Here is a 22,568-nt window from a genome sequence, read left to right on the forward strand (position 1 = left end):
AGGTATGGACCTTCTGGTAGGAGACGAAAAGGTATGTTTAACACAGGTAGGGAAAAAATTGAAGCTGGAAATAGGAAGAACCGGCTGTGATTAAAAACCATAAACCGCGAGGAGATGTTCAGCCTTCGTTCTCTCGGGTTGCCGAAAAAGAAGAAATAAGCTCCAGTTTCTCCTTTGCGGTAGCGGTGAGGCAGATGGGAATCCGTCATCTGGCTACTACGGAATCAGGTGTAAATGGTTGTTCCTTCTGAGCTTAGTTAGACGCGGTGGAGGAATTGTTACCCTGTTGCTAAGGGGAGAGGAAGGGGCTGTTCCCGGTTGCCATGGTGACAAGGTGAGAGCGTTCCCTCGGTACCACCATAAATTTATGAGGCGGTCTCGTCTCCTTGTTGCTACGGCAACGCAGAGGGACTGTTCCCGTCGCCCCCCGCGACCCCTCCCCCGCCGCCGTCGCTAAGACAAGGTGGAGGTTGGGGCTGTCCTTCCCTCGCCGCCCGGTTGCCTTGGAGACGGCGGGTGCCTGGCCCCGCCCCACTCGGACTGACAGCGCTGGCCGCATCGCGCCTGCGCAGTGCTCTCTTCCCCCGCAGTCCCTGTGCGTTGAAGCCGGAGACCGCGGCGGCCTCGGCTAGGACCCTTCGCCCCGGAGCCGCCGGCCGCAGCCGCAGCCGCAGCCGCAGCGCCCCCGCCGCCTGTCGCCCGCCCCGCCGCCTCCACCGGAGCAGCCTCGCGCACTGTGAGTCCAGGCCGAGGCGACCGACGCCGTGGGGCTGAGTCAGCGGGAGGCCCGGGCCCGGGCTGGGGGAGGGGAACCGGGCTGCCCCCCTCGCCTCCCCACCCGCGCCGCCGCCCCCCAACCTCGCCTCACCCCCGCCGCCTCCCCCGCTCCGTCGCTGTCTGCTGGGGTCCCCGCGGCGGCCGGCAGGCCTTGGAGCCACTCCCCCTCCCTGCCCTCCCTCCGGACCCACCTCGGGGCCCTTCCCCACTAGATGTGGCGCCGCCGCACCTCCACCCCGGGCCGATCCCCCCGCATCGCCCCAAGCTGCCTCCGGGCCGCCCTCGTCGCTTCTCCGTACTCCTCCCGGGCCTGACACCTCCGGCGGCTCTGGTTTTCCCCAGTGATATGCCAGAAAAGGAGTGACAAGGGAGAGGGCGAGGGCAGACTTGGGGGAGGGGGGGCATCGGCCTGCCCAAACCTCGGGGCCTCGGGTTCCTTACCCACATGCTTCTGCCCTGGCTGGTGTGAGGAAGCAGGTCTGGACAGTTCTGACTGGCTGCTAAGAGCTTGTGGGGCTTTCAGAATAGATTTTGCTGAGAAGGACTCAGCCGCATGATGATCAGCTACTGTTTAGTGAACACCCGCTAGTGCACGGTGGCCTTCCAGTGGGCTGGGCTATTGCCTTGGCTGGTGCCAGGAGAGGGACTAGAGGTAGTGGAGGGCGGGCGGGGAGGGGGAAGGTTGCAGTGGGGAGCTGAAGTTCCTGTGCTTCCGGTGTGTTGTTGTGAATAAGCATCTTGCAGAACTCTGCAAGTGTGCCTTTTATTTTTATTTTTTTGCAGTACAACCCCGGTATAATGTGAGACCTGATATCATTCATAGCAAGTGCTTACACTGTTTCTGTGTTGAGGGGTTGTGGCCAGGACTTAATCTCTGGTACCTGTAAATTCCATGTAGTAACCAACTGGTGACAGTGAGATTTAACAGAACATGTGCAGAGTAGAGAAAAAGAACCCAGGTTTTTCCCTGGTATAGGTCTGCGGCCTATACCCTCAGCCTCCTGCAGCTGTGAGTCTTTGTGGTGGCTGTCAACTGATAGGGGTTCTAGCATATTTGGACAAGTCCCTGGGTTATGTTTACTACCAATCCACCTGCCCACCCTGCATTCTCTTATCTTGGAGGATCCCAGATTGTTTTCATTTTCCAGCAGAAATTAAGCTGAAGTCAGAGTTGGTGCCCGCAGCCAGAAGCTCTCTTAATAAACGTGCCTCAACTCGAGGACTCCTAACTACTATGCATGTACCTCACTGCCAACTTCCTTTGATCCTTTTTTTTTTCTCTTGGCTTCCAGATTCCAGTGTACTGTTAGCAAATATGTGTAAATATCAGCCAGTTAAACCCTACAAAAGGCTTTGTATTTTTTTTACTCCAGGCTGCCAAAGGAGTAGACAGTTTGTTCCTAAAAATCATGATGAAGGATCCACTAAATTTGCAGTTTGGGGGATTGCAAACAGTGAGGAATAATGATTTTGCTCCTTGACTTTGCTCAATCATGGCCTATTGGCAGCCTTCTCAGAGCCACTCCCCACCCCCATGCCCATCAGATTAGTTTACAGTAGCAAAGACGGCTGTCGCCCTAGTTTTAAACATAGAGATGAAGTACAGGAGAACTACAGCCCCCATGCAGCAGTGCAGTTTCTTCTGTTTCAAATGCCAGTCTGGGGTTTGGCGGGATGCACCTGCCTGTGGGACGATGGGAGCTGTGGGGCGTTACAGTTACATTCCTTCTGTGTGGTCCTCTGTGTTGCATAGCTCACCGAAATACCCGGGCAGGGCAGGAGCAGACAGCTGTGCCGGAGAGCTGCTCCTCCTGGGTTGAGTGTATTTTGGGAATCAGCAATATTACTGGGGTGGAGGGTTGTGAATTAAGAAGCAAGAAAATGTGTCAAGGCTAGATAGATGAAGAGGGTGTGAGTAAAATGTTCCCTTTCCAGTTTGCTCTGGGACGGAACATTTTCAGAGCATCACAGTGGTTTTTATATGGGTTAATTTGCCTTTGAAATCCATACCAGTGTTTTATGAGGTAATGATGGAATGCTTTTTAAATGGCTACTGTTGGGAAACACACTAATACCTGTGTCTTGCACATTGCCTATACAGTTGTTGCTGAATATAATTGTTAAGAACAGAGAGAGGGACGATTTGAATGAAGTTAGACCTAAATCTATGTAATCTATGTTGTGGTTTTGTAGCATTATATTCCATTTATTCTAAGACACACCAGCAATTTAGCAACAGTTTTTAGTAAAACAATTTAATACCAAATCAAAATATATACGTTGATTCTAAGGCACATCCTAATCTCAGGAACAGTAAAATAGCCAGGAAGTGGCAAGACTTGAAGGAGGGATTTGTGTGTTTTAGAACTGAGAAAGGGAAAAAAAACTGAGAAAGGGTGATATATATGATATTTCTGGGTGTGTGATGTCATCACTGACTTACCTTCCTGAGAGTGCATGCATAGTGAGGACAGATTTCTTCCAAGTCCTCCCCCCAAGCCAGCCCACTTTATGGGGTTATGTGTATAAGATGATCAACTGCCATTAGCCACAGTAGTTGGCTATTGAACAGAGGAAAGTTCCTATGTGGGAATCCAACCCAAGACCTTATTATAGTACCTTCCAGAAGCTGAGCCAACTAGCTGGCAGCAAATGACTTATGAGCTATACGTGAATTTGGCTGAGTAACATCTTTCAGGAGCTAAACAGAAAAATACTATTTTTTCAAGCAGAATGAATCTTCCCTGATTTGTTTACAGACATATTTGTAAAGATCCTAAAGCACATGCCCACCCCAACTTCTATGATATTAGTTGAGGGAGCTTCAGATGATATAGCTCAATGTTCTCATTTTCAGATTTTAGCATGAGACACCAAGAGTTAAGTGATTTGCCTAAAGTCACTCAACTAATGTAGAAAGTATGTGAAAACTACGTAAACTATGTACACCATACAAATGAATGTTGGTGGTTATTAGTGGCTGAATCAGGATTAGAACCCAGATTTTTAGACTAGAGCTAGTCTACGATACTACATTGTCCCATCCCTCATGTTTCATATTCCAGAGGGTTTTAATAAAAATAATTTAGTAGTCTGTAATTAGTCCTGTAGACAAGGATTTGTTTTATGTTGGAGATTTTGCAGAGCTAGGTCAAATCCAATGTCACACTGTCTAATTAAATATTTATTCTTGCTACCTTAAAAATAATAATTTTGCCTCGCACACTCTCTGAATTGAGGAAGGTTTTCCTTTCAAAACTTTGCATCATCTGATACAAAGCAAATGTGAAGGTGGGTGCCTATCGTCCTCTCCATTTGGCATCTGTGAGGCTGCTGCCTCCTGGGAGGCAGGGGACAGAGAACTGAGAGGGGCCAAGAGGAGCAATAAACTGGATTATCTTCCAGCTCCCAGACTGGAACCTTCTGTAGTTCCCAGAAGCCCCAGGGAGATTTCTGATCCCTCTCCTGGAGAAAGTGAGACAGTCTGGCCTCTGGAAGCAGACAGACCTGAGTTCAAATGCTGGTCCTATCACCTCCTGGCCATGTGGCCTCAGTGGGGGTGGGATGGGGGGTGGGGCTGTGGAACCTCTGCATGTCAGTTGCTTCCCCACAAGCCTGGGATGATAACCATCTGTTTTGCAGGGTGATCATGAGGGTTAAATGAAAGAAAGTATATAGTGTGCCTGCTTAATAAGACATAGCAATCACTATTTTTATTGCTAGGGTATAACATTAAAAAAATGGCACACTTTTTTTTCATGACTGAAGTCCATCTTCAACCGTCAATTCAAGTAGCCCTCATCTCCCAGCAGCACTTATATCATGTTTGACGTGCACAGAGAGAAGAGTTGTCCCATGAAGACCTGGTACTTGCAGTGTTATTCCAACTGCCTAAATAGGACTATATGAAATGCCCCTTTGTATCCATGTATTCAGCTGACCTGGTTATCTGAAAGACTAGCAGGGCAGGAGCACTTGCCTAGGAAAGCACAGACTTGGTGTGTTTGTATGTGTCATGGGGGCAGTCAGTCCTCCATTTGGGGAGGCCAGTCTGGAAAGCGAGTTTAATTTGAAATGAAAAAGCTTCTGAGCTGTTCCTTGTGACTAAAGCTCCTATGGCCTTTACTCACTTTCTTTACTGTTAGAGGTGTAGCTCTTATCTGTGACCTTGCTTGCATCAGTTTCTGCCTTTGTCCAGGAGATCTGGAGGACCAGGGAAAGGAGCTATCCATCCTAGGAAAGAAATCTCCCTATCTCCCTAAAAAAAAAAAAAAAAAAAAGGAAATTAAAAAATTAAAAAAAGAAACCTCCTTTCTAGTGAGGAGAGGTAAAGGGAGATCATTTTGGATGGCAGCATTTCCAGGTGGGGTCAAGGCAGAGACTACCAAGTAATCCAGGAGCCAGGGCAAGCTGTTCAGATAGAACACAAATGAACTTAAATTCCTGTAAATTTCATTTGGGAATAAAATACCCAGATACAGGCATCTAAAACCTGAAAAGATAAACACAGTAGGTTTTACTTTTTGGGAGTAGAATCTAGGTGTGGAGGAGGGAAGGGGAGACCCAAAGGGGAAATTTTACTTTATATGCTTCTGAATGTGAATTGTTATAAGAAGCATGTGTGTTTTTGTCATTTTACATAGACCAGCAGAGTTAGTGGTGGCTGTTTTTCAGCGAGTACGTTTTGATAAAAGAAGCCATTGCTTTCACTTAGAGCCTTCAGAGCACGAGGCAAATAGGGTTAGACGCCTTTGCTCCAGCAGGCTAACCCCATTCGCACCAAGCCAGCCTCATAAGCAAGGGCACAAAACTCCAAAGTGACTGCTTCCCTGGCAGCCCAGGATTGCCTCATTGACCTGCTACCTCCCCACTTCTTCCTCCTGTTTTCCTTCCCTTCTTAAGAACAGTCCCCTCCTCTTGCCTGATTGAAGTCATCATTACTATTCCAATATGCTAATTGCATTTTCAACTGTGGATAAAATGCCATCTGAATAGATGACCTTTATGAAAAACCCACACCCCTTACTTTACAGCAAGAAGGCTTAACATTTAAAGGACCCCCACCTTAAGTGCTGACACACTCTGTAGCACCAGCTGTGTTCTAGATCAACCTGGCCGATAGAGTACATCTTTCACACAGCGATTTATTAACTGCTTCTCCTAGAAGTTTCTGATAAACTCTGACAAAATAATTACATATTATTGAGCTTTAATCTCATGAGTTGGTCAGTTGTGTTTCCTAGCCTGATGTCCTATTTATTATAGAAAGAAGACACACCTAGCATTTGGACACGTGCTTCGGCTTGTTTAACCAGGAGTGAGGGTTATGTTGAGTAATCCACATTCCATCACCTAAACTTCCCTTTGGCCAAGAGTACAAATTTGTGACAGTTGGCCAAGGTTGGCGAGGAATCCTGTTGCCAAGGATGGTTTTTCCTCTGTGTTGAGTTGACCAGCCAACACTGGCCTAAGCCCTATATCCTTCTCACTAGCATTGTGGCCTCCCAGCTTTGTTAAACAGTCATGATCGAACACTAGCATTTGAGCTCTGGATGCTTCATTTGCCTGAAGTAAATAGCACTTGACCTTGACCTATCTAAGATGTTTCAATTCCAAGTAAAATTATTTTCTTTTCCTGAAACTATTTCCTATATATGGGAGATACATACCACTATGTGTTATGTTTAAAATAACTGAGCAAGAAGCATTGCTTCAAAGCTAACCAGTAATTTTGACAATGTATGTCAGAAGCCTTAAAAGGACACACATCCTTAGATCAGAAATTGTCATTCTAAGAATATTTAGAAAATCAAGAGTATATATAAAAATACTGTACAGGGATTTTTATTGATATAAGATTATTAATAATATCAAACAGTTAAAACAACCAAAGGATCAACAATTAGGGTTTGGTCAGGTTTACCCAGATAAAATACTGCACCTGTGTGTGCACACACACAGTCTATATGTACATTAAAAATCTGCTAGAAGACTATTTGTTGATACTAGAAACTTTTCATATAATGAGCGAAAAACCGATGCAAAATAGTATGTCAAGAATTATACCATTTTTTATAAAGAAAAATGTGGGAAAAGTACCAGAAGAGCATATGCCAAACCATAAGTGATCATCTTGAAGTAATGGGATTATAAATGAATGGGGTTTTTTGGTAGTGCTCTTCACTATTTTCCCAATTTTTCTGTGTTAAGCAATTATAACTTTTATTATAAAACTTTTTAAAAAGATTTTTATTTATTTGTTTGAGAGAGAGAGAGCGTGCACACAAGGGGGCAGATGTAGGGGGAGGGACAGAGGATGAGGGAGAAAAAGGAAACCTGAGGGGGCTTGATGAGCCAAAGGCAGATGCTTAACTGACTGAACCACCCAGGAGCCCCTATTATAAAACTTTTAAACCAGTGGTTTATGGATTCCAGGTAGTAGAGTTATCTCTAAGGAAAATCACAGAATATTTAATTTATTTATTATTATTTTTCACTGTTGTCATGATTAGCGAAAAACACTTCTTGAAGCTGTTTCTTTAGATACTACTTTATCTCTTCTTTGGCAGAGAACATGCTTGGAGTATTATTGTGTGGGTGTGTAACTTTAAAACATGGCCTAGAAATGCCCAAATCCATCATCTAGAGAAGTAATCTCTCTTGACTCAAATGAGATGTAAAAAAAATTATGAAAAGAAAGTATCTTAAGATAGTCTTCTTTGCCTCTTACATTTTGCTGTTTAAATTTATCAGAAGGTTTCAGTAAAACCCTGTATAGCAGGGTTTACTGTTTTGAGTGGGCTTTCTTCCCCTGTGTCTATTCAGACTTTCTGGATTCCCAGTTCCCCCGTGTCTTGGGGATCTTATGTGAGGCTTGCTCTCATGTTTTGGTGGTTGTATACCTATATGAAGACTGTGCTCAAGCCTGCTACAGGCTCCTTGCTCTCTTTGCCTTGGCCGTATTCTGTTTAGCCGTCAGCTCAGAGGTCCTTTTTCTTCCAAGGACAGAGAAGGTTGGGTGCCTGCTGGTAGCCACCTGATGGGCAGAAGCCCTCTGCAGGGACATGCTGGCAGGGCCCTCTTTGCTACACCAGGTTCACAGAACTGGCTGTGAAGGGAGAGGTGGCCCAGCAGCTGTCCTCTCGCTTCATCTTTCCCATCCACACACCCATCGTATTGTACACTGCCTCCGTGGCCCAGCCCAGAGGACCGATTCCTGCCCTCCACCAGTGGTGGTGTCTGCTCATGTCAGAGCACTGGGGATCCAGGTTTTAGAGTTGGGGGCCACGTGGCCTGTCACACCACTCAGCCTGGGCTTCCAGAAATGTTTGCTGAGCAGAATCTGCCTCTTCTTCCAGATGATTCCGACTACCCAAACACTTGTCCCAGATGGAGACAAGTGGAAGCCTTCCTAGCCACCTGGGATTATTAGTGAGCAAGTCTTTGGGTATGGCTAGCTGAAGACGCTCCCCACTTGGTGAGAGTGATTGTCAGAGAGGCATTCATCACGCCTTGAGGGTGTGGTTGTCCTGGTCACCTTGTCATTTAAATGGGATTTCCTGATTGGTAGGAAATGAAATCTTAGCTGCTCTGAGTCAGCAAGATCATAGTTGAACTAACGTGTGGTGTGCCATGTGAAAGGGGCAGGCCTTGGACCACTGGATGAAATTAAATATCTCCTCCCATGTGAGGAGTGTTTCACTGAAGGCTTATCTCCCCTGGTGTAATATGCGCTGTGTAGCCAGACTTTTCTGCAGCACCAGACTCTTGGCAGACAGCCGCCACCCCCACCCCCTTCCCTGCGGATTATTGCCACTTATCAGGGACTCTGATTTAGTCTCTGATTTGTTCTGATTTTAGATGGGTAGAGTTCACAGCTGAAAGCTCTCAGTTTGGGCATCCTATTAACACCTTTAAGTGACAGGACCACTGCTAAGTACAGAGATGTGTTATGCTGGCCCCAAAATAGCAAGGTGCAGTGTTTTGAGACTTGATAAGACTTGTATTCCCCAGAAAGTACAGTTTCCAGGTTTATAGGTTATTCATATAAATTCATATGTTGTCTTCTCAAGGCTTTATTCTAAGTATTCTCTGAACAAATACTCCCCCAGGTCCTCTCTGTTTTGTATTCTTAGTCACTATGGGATTTAAAAGAAATGAGATTTAACCCCTGTCTCCACGAGGAGATCGTAGTCTGGTTTGGAAGATAAGATGCATGTGTGGAATGACTGGTATATTTGACAACATCAGATGTCAGCAACATATCTGTGGTGCCTTGTTGTTGTACAATGTGGTCTTTGTCCTTAAGGAACTTGGCTAATATTCTGCTGAGAGGTGGACAAAAATGATACAAGTCACTACAATACAAGGAGATGGGAACTCCCTCAGTGATGGGAAGGGCTGCTTTGGCAATCCAGAAGGAAGAGTGACCCTGAGCCTGTGAGAACTGGGAGGGCTTCAGAGAGGGAGATGCACTGGGGCTGGCTGAGTAGGCAGATGCAGGACCTGTTCACCAGAGGACAGATGAGTAAGACAGTTCAGGTAAAAGAAATGAAAGAACAGTGCATTGTGTGTCATTAGTGCTATAGAGGCTAACTAAATTCAACAAGGATTCTGAGAGGAAAATAATCATTTTGAACTGGAGTAGTTATAAAAGACTCTGTAAAGGAAGCAGAGTCTGAGCCTGCCCTGAAGGTAAGCAGGCTTTCAGGAATCAGGACAGCAGAGAGGACTTTCCAAGAGGCAAGGCGTCTGCCAAAGAATGACCAGGAGTGAGTGTGATGGGGACCATAAGCAGGTCACCCTTACCATATTTATGGTGTGGCAGTTTGGGACAATGTTGGTGACGTTAGCCAGAAGTTAGGAAGTTGAAGAGACAGTTTGGAGAGAAGCTTTATTTCAGACGTGGAGAACTAGAGGTGACAACTGGAGGCCTCCCAAGTGGAGCCTAGAACCAGAAGCCAAGGGTGAGGCTGGGATGGAACTATAGATGTGAGAGTCAGTGACACAGGAGGGATGGCTTCCCTGAAAGGGGCTCTCTCCAGAGGTCTGGGGTACAGAGCACGAAGACCAGTGCTCCAGATAATAGGCTTCAAGAATTGTCCACTATTAGGAGAAAGGCAAAGAGATGTGGGGAAGTTATGATGGTTCAGCAGCAAGGGAAGAGAAAAGAGAAGATGTCAAGAAGAGAGCTTCAGTGCTGCTGGCTTATCTAGACTCAAGGATCTATCCAGAAAAAAAATCATGATGATTGCTGAGGGTGTCTAGTAAAACACTAGAGATGGAAGCCAGGTTGGGTAGTGTGAAAGAGGGAATTGAGTAAAGAAAAAACTGAGGCAATGGATGGTCACCAGAAAGCAGCAACAGGAAAATGGAGAAAAGTCATACCAGAAGAAGCAGCAAGATCAATTTTTTTATTATTGTAATTCTCTTCTTTATCAGCAATTGTATGTAAAAATTTAATGAGTGTGTGCTTTTTGTTTATATAATTTTTATGTATTAAAATGTGCTTCGGGATCCCTGGGTGGCACAGCGGTTTGGCGCCTGCCTTTGGCCCAGGGCGTGATCCTGGAGACCCGGGATCGAATCCCACATCGGGCTCCCGGTGCATGGAGCCTGCTTCTCCCTCTGCCTGTGTCTCTGCCCCTCTCTCTCTCTCTGACTATCATAAATAAATAAAAATTAAAAAAATAAAAAATAAAAAAATAAAATGTGCTTCATTTGCAGATTTCTCTGTTTCAGCATAATCCATGTATTTGTCACTTCAAATATACCATTTCAGTACACACTTATCTTGATGAGCACTGAGTAATCACATGGAATTGTTGAATCACTATATTGTACACCTGAAACTAATATAACACTTTATGTTAACTACACTGGAATTAAAGTTAAAAAATAAATAATTAAAATTAAAAAAACAAATATCCCATTCCTTCTGTGGTGTTCCATTATATTGATAGCAAAATATGCTAAACCACCAATCTATTATTGGGCAATTGGGGTATTTCCAACATTTTACAAATTGTAAGTATAAATATTTCTGCTCTGAACATCACCGTACAAGTCACTATTATTCTTTTGTGGGTTATTTCTTCAGAGTATATCCCATAAAGTGGAATTACAGAGGCGAAGAGTACAAACAATGCTGGATTTTGTTTTGTTTTGTTTTGTTTTGTTTTTCCCATTTGGCCCTCTCCCCCTCCCCTCTCCCTCTGGCAACCACCAGTTTGTTCTCTGTATTTGTAGGTCTTTTCTTGCAGGGTTTTTAAATTGAGATATAATTGACTCATAACATTCTATTGGTTTCCAGTGTACAACATAGTGATTTGATATTTGTATGTATTGTGAAATGATCGCCACAATAAGTCCAGTTAACATCCATCACCACACATATAGTTACAAATTGTTTTTTGTTGTGATGAGAACTTTTAAGATTTGTTCTCTTAGCAACTTTCAAATATACAATGCAGTAGATGACAGAGTTACCACACTGTACATTATATCACCAGGACTGACTTCTTTTGTACTTTCTGACCTTCACTCATTTCTCCCACTCTCCATTCCCCATCTCTGGCACCCATCAGTCTGTTCTCTGTATCCATGAATTTGGTGTTTTTAGATTCCACACAGAAGTCTTTGTCTTTCTCTGTCTGACATATTTCATTTGGCATAATGCCCTCAAGTTCCATCCATGTTGTTGCAAATGGCAGGATCTCCTTTTTTATGAATGAGTAATATTTGATTCTATATATTATCACATTTTCTTTATGCATTCATCCATCAGTGAATATTTAGGTTGCTTCTGTGTTGTTGTTGCATTTATACTAGTCTTATTATGCATTGTTCTTCATGGTGATCCAGCTAACTTACAATTAGAATAAGAGTTTGCCATTGACTTAGAATGATTCCTGATAATAAGGAGATCTGAACATGTGTAATGGTAAAAGGGAGAAGGAATTATTTGAGGAAAATAATTAGGATGCAAGAGAGAAAGGGAGAAAACGGGGGAAGATCTTGTGGACACCACAGTAGGGATCACTTTACAGAGGAGGCAAGGGCTGCCTTTGAGACTGGTAGGAGGAGAGAGTATGGCTCTTTCTACTCATGACTTGCAGGGGGAAGCCCAGGGGAGGTGACTGGAGTTCCTTCTAAGAAAAGACTTTTTTCTCAGTGAAATGGAGCCAAGCCCACATGCTGAGGTAGGGGATAAGGTCTTGAAGGTCTGAATTAACTGCTGTAAAAAATGAGCCTGAGCATATGAGAGATGAATAAATGTCTTGTTCAGGGCCAAGGGCTGACTTGGACCCAGGGATTCCTAACGGGCGGAAGAAGTCTCTGAGTCTCTAGCCTGGGGAAGCAGCAGAGTGGCAAGCAGCAAGGGCCGGGGGCATATTCGGGAAGGTTTCTGAGGAGGCAGGATTTAAGATGGCATTGAAGCAGCTGGCCCTAAGGTCAGAGGCGGAGGGAAGTGCTACAAATCTAAGAGAAATGCTGGTTGTCAGCAGAAGGAGGGGCAGAGTAATTACAGGTTCAAGTGAGAACAGAAAGCAGGTTTAGAGTATGAGAGATAAGTAGTAAGGAGGTTATTGACAGAAGATTTAAGTTTTAAAATTTGGAAGAGACTGCTTTTACTTTTAATTATTTACCTTTGTGTAATGTTTGCAGTGTTTTTGTGTGGGCATGTATTACTAGTAACATTTCTGAAAATATTTATTTATTTGAAAGAGAGAGAGCAAGAGTGAGCGGGGATGGGTCAGAGAGAGAGAGAGAGAGAGACTGTCCAGCAGACTCTGCACTGAGCAGGGAGCCTGATGCAGGTATCAGTCCCATGACCCTTTAATCATGACCTGAGCCAAAACCAAGAGTTGGACACTTTGCTGACTGAGCCACTCAATGACTGCTTCAGTAACTTTTTTTTTTTTTAACTAATTTAAAATCTCAGGAGTAGAGCTGTGCCTTCAGGGTATGGTTGGACTACTCTGAGATTGATGAAGGAGAAATGAAGATGGAGGAGGATCCCAGGGTCTGACTTGATAAGTGTTAAAACTGTGAGGTGTCTCTGCTTGTCAGTCAGGAGCTCCTGTGGTCACAGCTCGTCACTACTGAATGGCACTCAGCCACCAGCATGTAAACACCAACATGTCAGTAGTGTTTCAGACCTGAGGACATCAACCTTCCCTAGGCCTGGCAGCATTTTCAGTGTGATGTTGTGTGTGTAGTTCTGGCTGTTTCCAACCCTCTGACCAGGTGCCCTACAGAGCCCTTCCTGTCTGGCCTCTGTCAGTGAGGGCCCTTCCTTTAGGCAGATCCAGCCCCTTGCCAGGAACACAGTTTTGTGAATGGTGTGTGGCTTCCATGTCATCTTCACAGACCCCCCCCCCACCCCGGTTGCTTTCTGCAGTATACAAACCGTACATCTGTATACAGCAGCCCTGTTTCTCTTCTTGCCTGTTTTGAAAAAGACCCTTCTCTCCTGACCCCTCTTTTTCTCATATTCTCCTGGATTGTCCACTTTGACCCTGACCCTGACTGACACCCATAACTGCAGCCTGTATTTTACTTGCCAGATTCACATTACCTTCAGGCTGCACAACCTAGCCATTTACACAGCTCACCGCACACAGCAGTCACAGGGGCTGATGGCAGGGAACTGAGCAAGGAGGGAACACACGTGGAAAGTCAGGTGCTGGCAGCAACCCAGGGAGGTGGAAAAGCAGGGGGATGTGGGGGGGGGGGGCAGTGCTCTGTACTCTTTCCAGGGCCTTCAGCTAAGACTCAACTTTGCCTGGCCATTTTGTAAATGCTGTTTTGTTAAAGCCAGGACGGAGCAGGAGTATGGCTCCCTGCCAGTCCCCACCAGAAAGGGACCAACAGCTTGCCGTGTAGGCCTCAAGCCAGGTGGGGTAGGAATGAGTGTGCATGTAGAATTTAATGGGCTCTTTGTAAACACAGCCTCCTGCCGACCCTCTTTTCTCTTTTCTCCTAGGCAGCCTAGTTGAGAATAATTAGTCCTTGGCCTATAATTATTAAATGAAAAGGAAGAGGACAACTGATCAGCTGCAGTACATGAGAAAGCCTTGAACCTAGAGTTAGGACACCTGGGTTTAGAGTTATGTGACCTCGAGCAAATCACATTTCTCCTGATCTCATTTCCTTTTCTGTAAAATGAGAGGTCTTTGCATATGCTGTTCCATCTCCCCTGGAACATTCTTTCCTGGCCTTTTTGGGCTAACTCTCCTTAATCTCACATGTCTGGGCCTAAGTGTCACTCCCTAAGGGAAGTGTTTTCCTGACCTCCACCCCAGCTCCACTACAAGCTGGGGCCCCCATGCAGGCTTTTTCAAATTGTGGATCCCAAACTAATTGGTTGTGACATCAGTTTATTGGGTTGTAACCAGAATTTTGTAAATGAATAAGCCAGAAAATGTCAGACTGCATTGTTCATAGTAAGAGCAAGAATTGTTATTAACCATGTCTATATGCATATATATATTTCTTGGATTATAATATAAAATGTCTTTTTTTACTAAAACGTTGAAAGCCATTGCTTTCAAAGCTCTCTAGTCTTGTATTTTTCCTCTACAGCATTTAATGTGATTATAATTATAGAGTTATTTGTATGATTATTATATTACTGTTTGTTCATTTCACTCGACAACAAGCTCTATGAGTCAAGGACCAAGACTGACTTACTCATTCCCATCAGACCCAGAAATAGTTGAGACTCAACAAGTAATCACTGAATGAGTGGCTTTCTGAGGTGTGTTTTGTGGCCAGCAGTTCTTAGTTTTACATAGTCATTCCTAGGAGTGAGTAGACAGTGACCAGAATGATAAACTAACAAACCCTCGCGTTCATCCCTAATGGACAAGAGGATCGGAAAGAGCAGGTCTCCGAGTGCTCCTCTCTAGGTTGGGAGTGAACTGGAAACCAAGAAGGCTCAAACCAGCTCCTCTCAGCGGGAAATAAGTAGCAGATATCACTACCATCACTCTCTTCAATATGACCTCACTTGGGCAGAGTTAACTTTCCAGTAAGGTAAAGACAGAGACATTTAGGGAGCAAAACCCACCACATAATTTGTGCTTACATAAAAAGAAAATTGACTGGTCTAGCACTTCCTCTCCCAAGGGTGCATTTCTGGCTCTCCTGGGTGTGGGGTGACCGGACCCTGACCTAGGAGTCCAGTAGGTTCCAAGGGTAGGCTTCAGAAATCCTTTTCTCCCTGCAGCTCCTCTACCCTGCCCACCAACGCTTCCAGAGAACTGATCTACTTCCCAGGGCATCTTTCTGAAGCTAGCCAGTCTAACAGCAGGTAGACTGTGCTTTTCCTGATGCAACAGCCTCTGATTGTATCCCAAAGAGCTTCCAATGGCCAGGAAGCCTCCATTAGCAAGACCCAGCCAGGCACCGCTCTGCTCAGAGCTGTTCTGAGACATGCTAAAGGTCATAACTCAAGAGGACTTGTGATTCTTGAGGGTGCTAGGAACCCAGTGATAACACAGTCCCTGTGAGGAGTATTTAAGAGGCTCCAATTTGCCCCTTTATCTTTAAAGCTTATCATTGGAACTCAGATGGTCCTGCCATCCTCTAGCTGTTTTGTGAAAATTATATTACTTGCTGCCTAGAACAGATGATCTCTTTTGGTTGAGGACTGGGGATAGGGGGTGGGGGCAAGGGAATAACTAGTTGTTTTAGAACTCCCAGAACTGTTAGCTGAAACATCTTAATGTAGACATTGCATTCAGCTTGATTTTCTGGAAGTGGCAGCCCCTTCTAACTGCCTCTCCAAAGAGGCTGCCTGTCAGCTTCTCTCAGAAGCTTTCCCAGGTATCTGAGCTGCAGTTGGGTTGCTGAAGGCAGGAAGCCAGCTAAGAGAAACAACTAAGAAGCCTCTCACCCCCTGTCCCTTCCCCATAGGGATGCAGGGGCTTGGACAGGCATCTCTCTATGACTGCTGGCTCACCAGCTATTTCTCTGGAGGACGCTTTCAGGAATTTTTTTTTTAATTTTTATTTATTTATGATAGTCACACACACACACAGAGAGAGAGAGAGAGAGAGAGGCAGAGACACAGGCAGAGGGAGAAGCAGGCTTCATGCACCGGGAGCCCGACGTGGGATTCGATCCCGGGCCTCCAGGATCACGCCCTGAGCCAAAGGCAGGCGCTAAACTGCTGCGCCACCCAGGGATCCCCGCTTTCAGGAATTTTAGATTGCTTGTCCTACTCTCACTCTCATAATCCATACATTCTCATTTGTATTTATGCATTAGCTTTTCCATTAATGAAAATAATTCTTGAAAATCACTATTAACTTGCCCTTATATTCAGAGAAACTTCTAAGAGTAATGTGTATTTAATTCATAATTTTAGTGTACAGTAGTCATCAAAAATGCCTTTTTTGAATAGCAAGTATAAGTCAAAATTGCCTTTAAAAGTATTTTAAAATTAAAGCATTACGGGGGCACCTGAGTAGCTCAGTTGGCTGAGCATCCAACTCTTAATCTTAGCTCAGGTCTTGATCTCAGGGTCGTGTTTCAAGCCCCATGTTGGGCTCATGCTGGGTGTGGAGCCTACTTTTTTTTTTTTTAATTAAAGCATTACAGAAACACATTAAGAGAAAGTAGACATCTTCCATGACCTTGTCCCCAAAGATAATCACTACCGCTGTCTTGTTGAATATTCCAACTTTTTTTCTACACACATATTATTTCTTCTTAAAAACATGGGATCTTGCTATTTTTCATATACCAGAAAATTGGAAAAAATAGGAAAGAGCAATTGAAACTGAAAGCCATTTATAATTCTTCTACTCAGGGATCCCTGGGTGGTTCAGCAGTTTGGCGCCTACCTTCAGCCCAGGGTGTGATCCTGGAGACCCAGGATCGAGTCCCATGTCGGGCTCCCTGCATGGAGCCTGCTTCTCCCTCTGCCTGTATCTCTGCCTCTCTCTATCTCTCTGTGTCTCATGAGTAAATAAAAAAAATATTTTTTAAAATAATAATTCTTCCACTCAGATGGCAGTGGCATCACGGGGTGGCTTAGGCACTGCTGTTCTCCCAAAGCCACCCTGGGGAAACCTACAACCCCAATGTAAAGATGTACTGATTCTGCAAAGGCAGCTTTAAGACCCTCTTCTAGCTCTCCCTTCCCACCAGACCACCAGCCCTAAGCCACCCGCTACAGCCACCCGCTTTGGTGCTGTCACTAAAGTGACCGTATCATTGCCTTTTCTCCCAGTTTTTAACTAAATTAGAATCCTGTCCATTTGCAGTTTTTCTAGCAGTAATTTTTAAATCCCAGTGCAGGACACACATGTAAAGCACTTCCCATTGCTTCAGATAGCATTACATTTGCTTTTGACCCTGTAACACTGTTTCTAAGACACTGACATAACATGTTGGGGAACTTTGTTTTGAACTCTCCCCTGGAAGACACCCTCACGTGCTAGTAGGGAAGTGGAAACATAGGGGCAATGACTAGTTTTTTATCAAGATAAATCTCTGGCTTAGCTCAACTTACTTACAGGTGTCTAAATGCCCCTATATCACTGGCTGAACTGCCTGCATTTGCTGAAACTTCTGGAAAGAAGTAGAAGGGACACATCTAGGTCCTGAATTCTTCCTTTGCCAGCCGGGATATCAGCTGCTTAGTACCATTTAGATTGATGTACTTCAGCCCTGAGACAGGTTGTTTAGACATGTGCCATTGAAACTCTTTTCCTCCCTTGGGGAAAGATCTTGGCCTTCCCTCAGTGAATCAGAATCCCACCTGTGCCATCCTTCCAGTTCATGACATGTTCTACAATATTCTCGTTCTCAATTCTCTTCTGTACATCTCATTTCTCCATATACAAACACAGGCAAGGAGAGTTCTGACTGTGGGTCTGAGTGGTGAAGCCATTCTCATAGAAGGAAGTTGGCAGAAGTAGACTCTGGAGGCCCACTCCACCACCTCAGGTTTGGCCAGGACCAGTGCCAAGACCACTGAGCAATCAACATAACCCAGAGAAACCTCCACCAGTGAGAGAAAAGAGGGACTCACAGCTTAGAATGCAGGTGAGGGCAGATAGGATCAGCCTGTGGAACAAGTTCTTAAGGCTGCTGCAACAAATTTCCATGAACTTAGTGGCTTAGAACAGCTCAAATGTGTTGTATAGTTCTGGAGGTCAGAAGTCCAAAATCAGTGTCAGTGGCGTAGTGGGCTGAATGGTAGCTCCCAAAAAGTCCTACTCTCCAGAACCTGTGAATGTTACCTTATATGATAAAAGAATGAATATCACCTTCTATGACAGAAGGTGTGATTAAAGATCTTGAAAGGAGTACTTTATCCTGGATTATCTGGGTGGGCCCTAAATGCAATCACATGTATCCTTATAAGAGGAAGGCAGAAGAAGTTTTGAGAGAGAAGAGGAGAAGATGGTGTGACTAGAGGCAGAGATTGGAATGATGTGGTCACAAGCCAAGGAATGCCTGGAGCCACCAGAAATTAGAAGAGGCAAAAACAAATTTCCCCCAAGAGCCTTTGGAGGGACTGCAGCATTACTGACACCTTGATTTTGGACTTCTGGCCTCCAGAACAGTGAGAAAATCCATTTCTGTTGCTTTCAGCCACTCAGTTTGTGGTAATTTTTACAGAAGCTATAGGAAACTACTATGGTAGGCTAAAATCAAGGTGTGGGGCAGTCCAGGTGGCTCAGCGGTTTAGCGCCACCTTCAGCCCAGGGCGTGATCCTGGATGAAGTCCCACGTCAGGCTCCCTGCATGGAGCCTGCTTCTCCCTCTGCCTGTGTCTCTGCCTCTCTCTCTCTGTCTCTCTCTCTCTCTCTCTCTGTCTCTCATGAATAAATAAAATCTTTTAAAAAATAATTAAAATCAAGGTGTGTTCTGTCTGGAGGCTCTAGGAGAAAATTTATTTCCTCGCCTTTTCCAGCTTCTAGAAGCTGCCTGCACATCTTGGCTTGTGGCCCTGCATCCCTCTGACCTCCACTGCCATCATCACATCTTCTCTCTACCCTTCCCACTCCCCTGTTATAAAGACCCTTTTTTATTTTATTAGGCCCACCTATAATCCAAAATAATCTCCCCATCACAAAACCCTTAACTTAATTACATCTGCAAAGCGCTTTTGCCACTTAAGGTAACCTCTTCCCAGGTTCTAGAGTTTAGGACATGGACATCTTTGAGGGCCTACCACAGTCTACATAATCCTAAAGGGTGTGAATAGGAATGGTGGATCTATTCACCACATCCCCATGTGTTCAAATTGGATGAACTCATTCAAGTGAGAAAGTATCCAAGGAAAGCTTCTTTGAGCAGAGGTAAGAAATATGGAATGCATCACCCCCCCATAGTTTCTTCTAGGCAGAAATCGTAAAAGGGCTGAGGTCAACTGTAGGAAAAAGAAGGGGGTATGGGGGATCCCTGGGTGGCTCAGCGGTTTGGTGCCTGCCTTTGGCCCAAGGCGTGATCCTGGAGTCCCAGGATCGATTCCCACATCAGGCTCCCTGCATGGAGCCTGCTTCTCCCTCTGCCTGTGTCTCTGCCTCTCTGTGTGTCTCTCATGAATGAATAAATAAAATCTTTTTTTCTTTTTTAAAGATTTATTTATTTATTTATTTATTTATTTATTTATTTATTCAGAGAGAGCGAAGAGAGAGGCAGAGACACAGGCAGAGAGAGAAGCAGGCTCCATGCAGGAAGCTGGATGTGGGACTCGATCCTGGGTCTCTAGGATCACACCCCGGGCTGCAGGCGGCGCTAAACTGCTGTGCCACCGGGGCTACCCGAATAAATAAAATCTTTAAAAAAAGAAAAAGAAGGGGGGTATGGATGTGAGCTAGGCAATATGAATTTCTCCCTTTAAGCTCTCAAGGTGATGATGTGTGTGTTGGGGAGTGGTCTTCTATAGCACCCACCTTTGGTGCTTAGCAGGCAGACTAAGCTGAATGGGTTTATAGGGTATTTCATGTAGCCATCAGCTTGTGGAGACACAGCACCCTGAAAATGAGCCAAAGAATGAGTCACAAGAAGTGTACATGGTACTTGGATTAGAAGTAATGGGGCAAGGTCATTGTAGTGGGAGAGTTACAGGGCATGTGAGAAATATATGGGTCTGTCATAAAAGATGGAAGCATTTCATGCAGGGTGTTGGTCAGAAGGGAGAGTGAGATGAAGAGCCACTGTTTGGAACATGTCTCCATCCACAGGCAAGAATTCAGGAGAGAACAGTTCAGCAGTTATTCTTGAAGGCTGATGGAGTGACTTGAGGCAGTTTGAATCTACATCAAGACCATCACGAGCAGAGCTGCATTCTGCTTCTGCCTCTCTCTAGCTCTGAGAAAGAATACTTTCTTCCTAAGTAAATAAAACTTCCTACTTGGAAAGGATGAGAAGGCATTAATTATTAATGTTCATTTTCATATTTACAGATGAAAGGCATGCCAACTTCAAAGAAGTAGAGTTGGGACTGAGGAAGAGAATTAATTCTCAGCATTAAAATTATCTACTAGGGATCCCTGGGTGGCGCAGTGGTTTGGTGCCTGCCTTTGGCCCAGGGCGCGATCTGGGAGACCCTGGATCGAGTCCCATGTCGGGCTCCTGGTGCATGGAGCCTGTTTCTCCTTCTGCCTGTGTCTCTGCCCCCCACCCCCTGTGTGACTATCATAAATAAATAAAAATTAAAAAAAAAAATAAAATAAAATTATCTACTAGAAAACACTTGTGACTATTTTGAAAGTTTTTCATGATTGAACATAAAGTTGGAGAATTTTTTAAAAGATTTTATTTATTTATTCATGAGAGACTCAGAGAGAGAGGCAGAGACACAGGCAGAGGGAGAAGCAGGCTCTCTACAGGGAGCCCGATGTGGTACTTGATCCCAGGACCCCGGGATCATGCCCTGAGCTGAAGGCAGACACTCAACCACTGAGCCACCCAGGCATCCCAAGTTAGAGAATTTTTTAAAAAAATTTGACAACCAATTAAGAGACCAAGGGAGAATCTCTTAAGATAGAAATGTTTGTGTTCCTAACCACTCAAACTCATTTCTAGGACAAGGCATTAGACAGAGGTGCCCTGCATACTTGCAAAACATGATGAGAAGTTATGGTGAATGCCTTGGAACCTTGCCAAATAATTAGTAGCTTAAGTCTGCTTCAGCTCCTCTTTTTATAACTCAGAGGTCTGAGACTCCAATTAATGAATTTCACTTTAGAAAACAGTAGCCTGTTGATTACTTGCTCTAGTTTAGAACATAAAGCTCAAGGCAGGGGACAAAAAGAGCCCATCATCCCAGAGCATCTCTCTGTAATCAACCCTACTCCCACCTTGTGGGCAGGTGGGCCAGCTGGAGGCTGGATTCTAATGACTGAGGCCATTGTTATGTGGTGTGTCTTTTGGCCCACTGGTCTGAGCAGCTACAGTGATGGGGCAGCAGTGTCTTTCATAGGACCTTTCAAGCATCCTGACTTGATGGAAAGGGAGGCTTCTCCTGGATGATTCTTTAATGCAAGGACTTCCAGTGTCTCAGCATTCTGGGATGCTGTGAGGTAATATATGTCCCAGTCTCTAGCTCTTTCTAAAACTTTGTATATGTGATCTTCAAGAAAGGACATTGTGTACATTAAGCTTCTTTTTAAATGTTGGCAAAAGAAACCAATTAGCTAAGTGGACATTAATAGCTGTGACCCTTCACTGAAATTTTTTTCAGCATCCATATAGAAGTCAGCATATTTACATTTGTTTCCAAAGTTGCTTCATTCCATCACACCATTCTAGAATCCAACGAGAAAAAAGACTGAAGCTTTTGGAGATGAGGGTAAACTGCAGTGTAAAAATTTATGCTTTTCCATGACTCAGCTTAATGCTGGTCAGGCCACTGATAGTTCACAGTGACAAAGCAGTGCTGCCTCAGAACTGGTAAATGGAAAAATCTTGCATGTGTTGTCTAGAGCAGAGTGGTCTCTAGTGTTGTCCTGCCACTGACCCATAAGGAAAGCCTATGAAAAATGCAGGCTTCTGAGCCATAGCCCACACCTGTCTCTCTCAGGGGATGGACTCAAGAATTTGCATCAGTAATAGACCAGTCAGATGATTCCTCTGCACTGTAAAATTGTAAAGCAGAGAACCTCTGCTTTAGAGCACTGTAAAGAGCACTGTAAAGCAGAGAACCTCTGCTTTAGAGAGTTTTCCTTCTTGAGGCATGGGGGTCAATCTTGGTTTTCAGGGCTACAAAGCCAAATGTGACCCTGGCACTCCTTAGCAGAATAACCCTACTCTTTTTTTTCCATCTCGTTGGACCTAGGGAAGAGTTGTGCTCTAGCTCAGCACCACCACATACGGTGAAGTCTCAGGTTTATTATTCATTCTTGCTGTGTGCCAGGCAGACAGCTTCACCTCTTTAACTTTTTTTTTTATAAACAATTCTGTAATTACAGCATCCTTGTCTCCCAAACTGACACAGAAGTGAAGCCTTGAAATGCAACTATCTTTGTCTTTTTCATTGTTTGATGGCATTTGAAAGCTTTTCTTAACACCCTTAGAAGAAAAACCTATGTGGAATTTCTGATGGCTGTTTTGCAGCACATCAAGAAACATCCACTAAGCTCAAGAGCCCCTGGGCAGCCCCTGCTTGGTTGTGGTCAAGGAGCTGGGCTATGAGCTGGGCACTGTGTAGGATGCTTTTCATACATCACCTAGATTAATGAGAAAAGTGATCCAGGGTCTGCATAATTCAATGGAAAAGGCAGTAATATCATGAACAAAATGAGAGGAAACAGGTTTGAATT

At 44.6% G+C, this 22,568-nt stretch overlaps 1 protein-coding gene across 1 annotated transcript in view; it reads left to right on the forward strand.

Moving 5' to 3' along the window:
* The first annotated feature begins 578 nt into the window (after positions 1-578).
* MAPRE3 (microtubule associated protein RP/EB family member 3) overlaps positions 579-22,568 on the forward strand; it is a 53,936-nt gene continuing 31,946 nt past the window's right edge. The window contains exon 1 of the mRNA XM_025454412.3: positions 579-736. The gene's annotated coding sequence lies outside the window, so the exon portion shown is untranslated. The remainder of the gene's footprint in view (positions 737-22,568) is intronic.

The sequence above is a fragment of the Canis lupus genome, chromosome 17 (genome assembly GCF_003254725.2).
Source record: "Canis lupus dingo isolate Sandy chromosome 17, ASM325472v2, whole genome shotgun sequence".
NCBI lineage: Eukaryota > Metazoa > Chordata > Mammalia > Carnivora > Canidae > Canis > Canis lupus.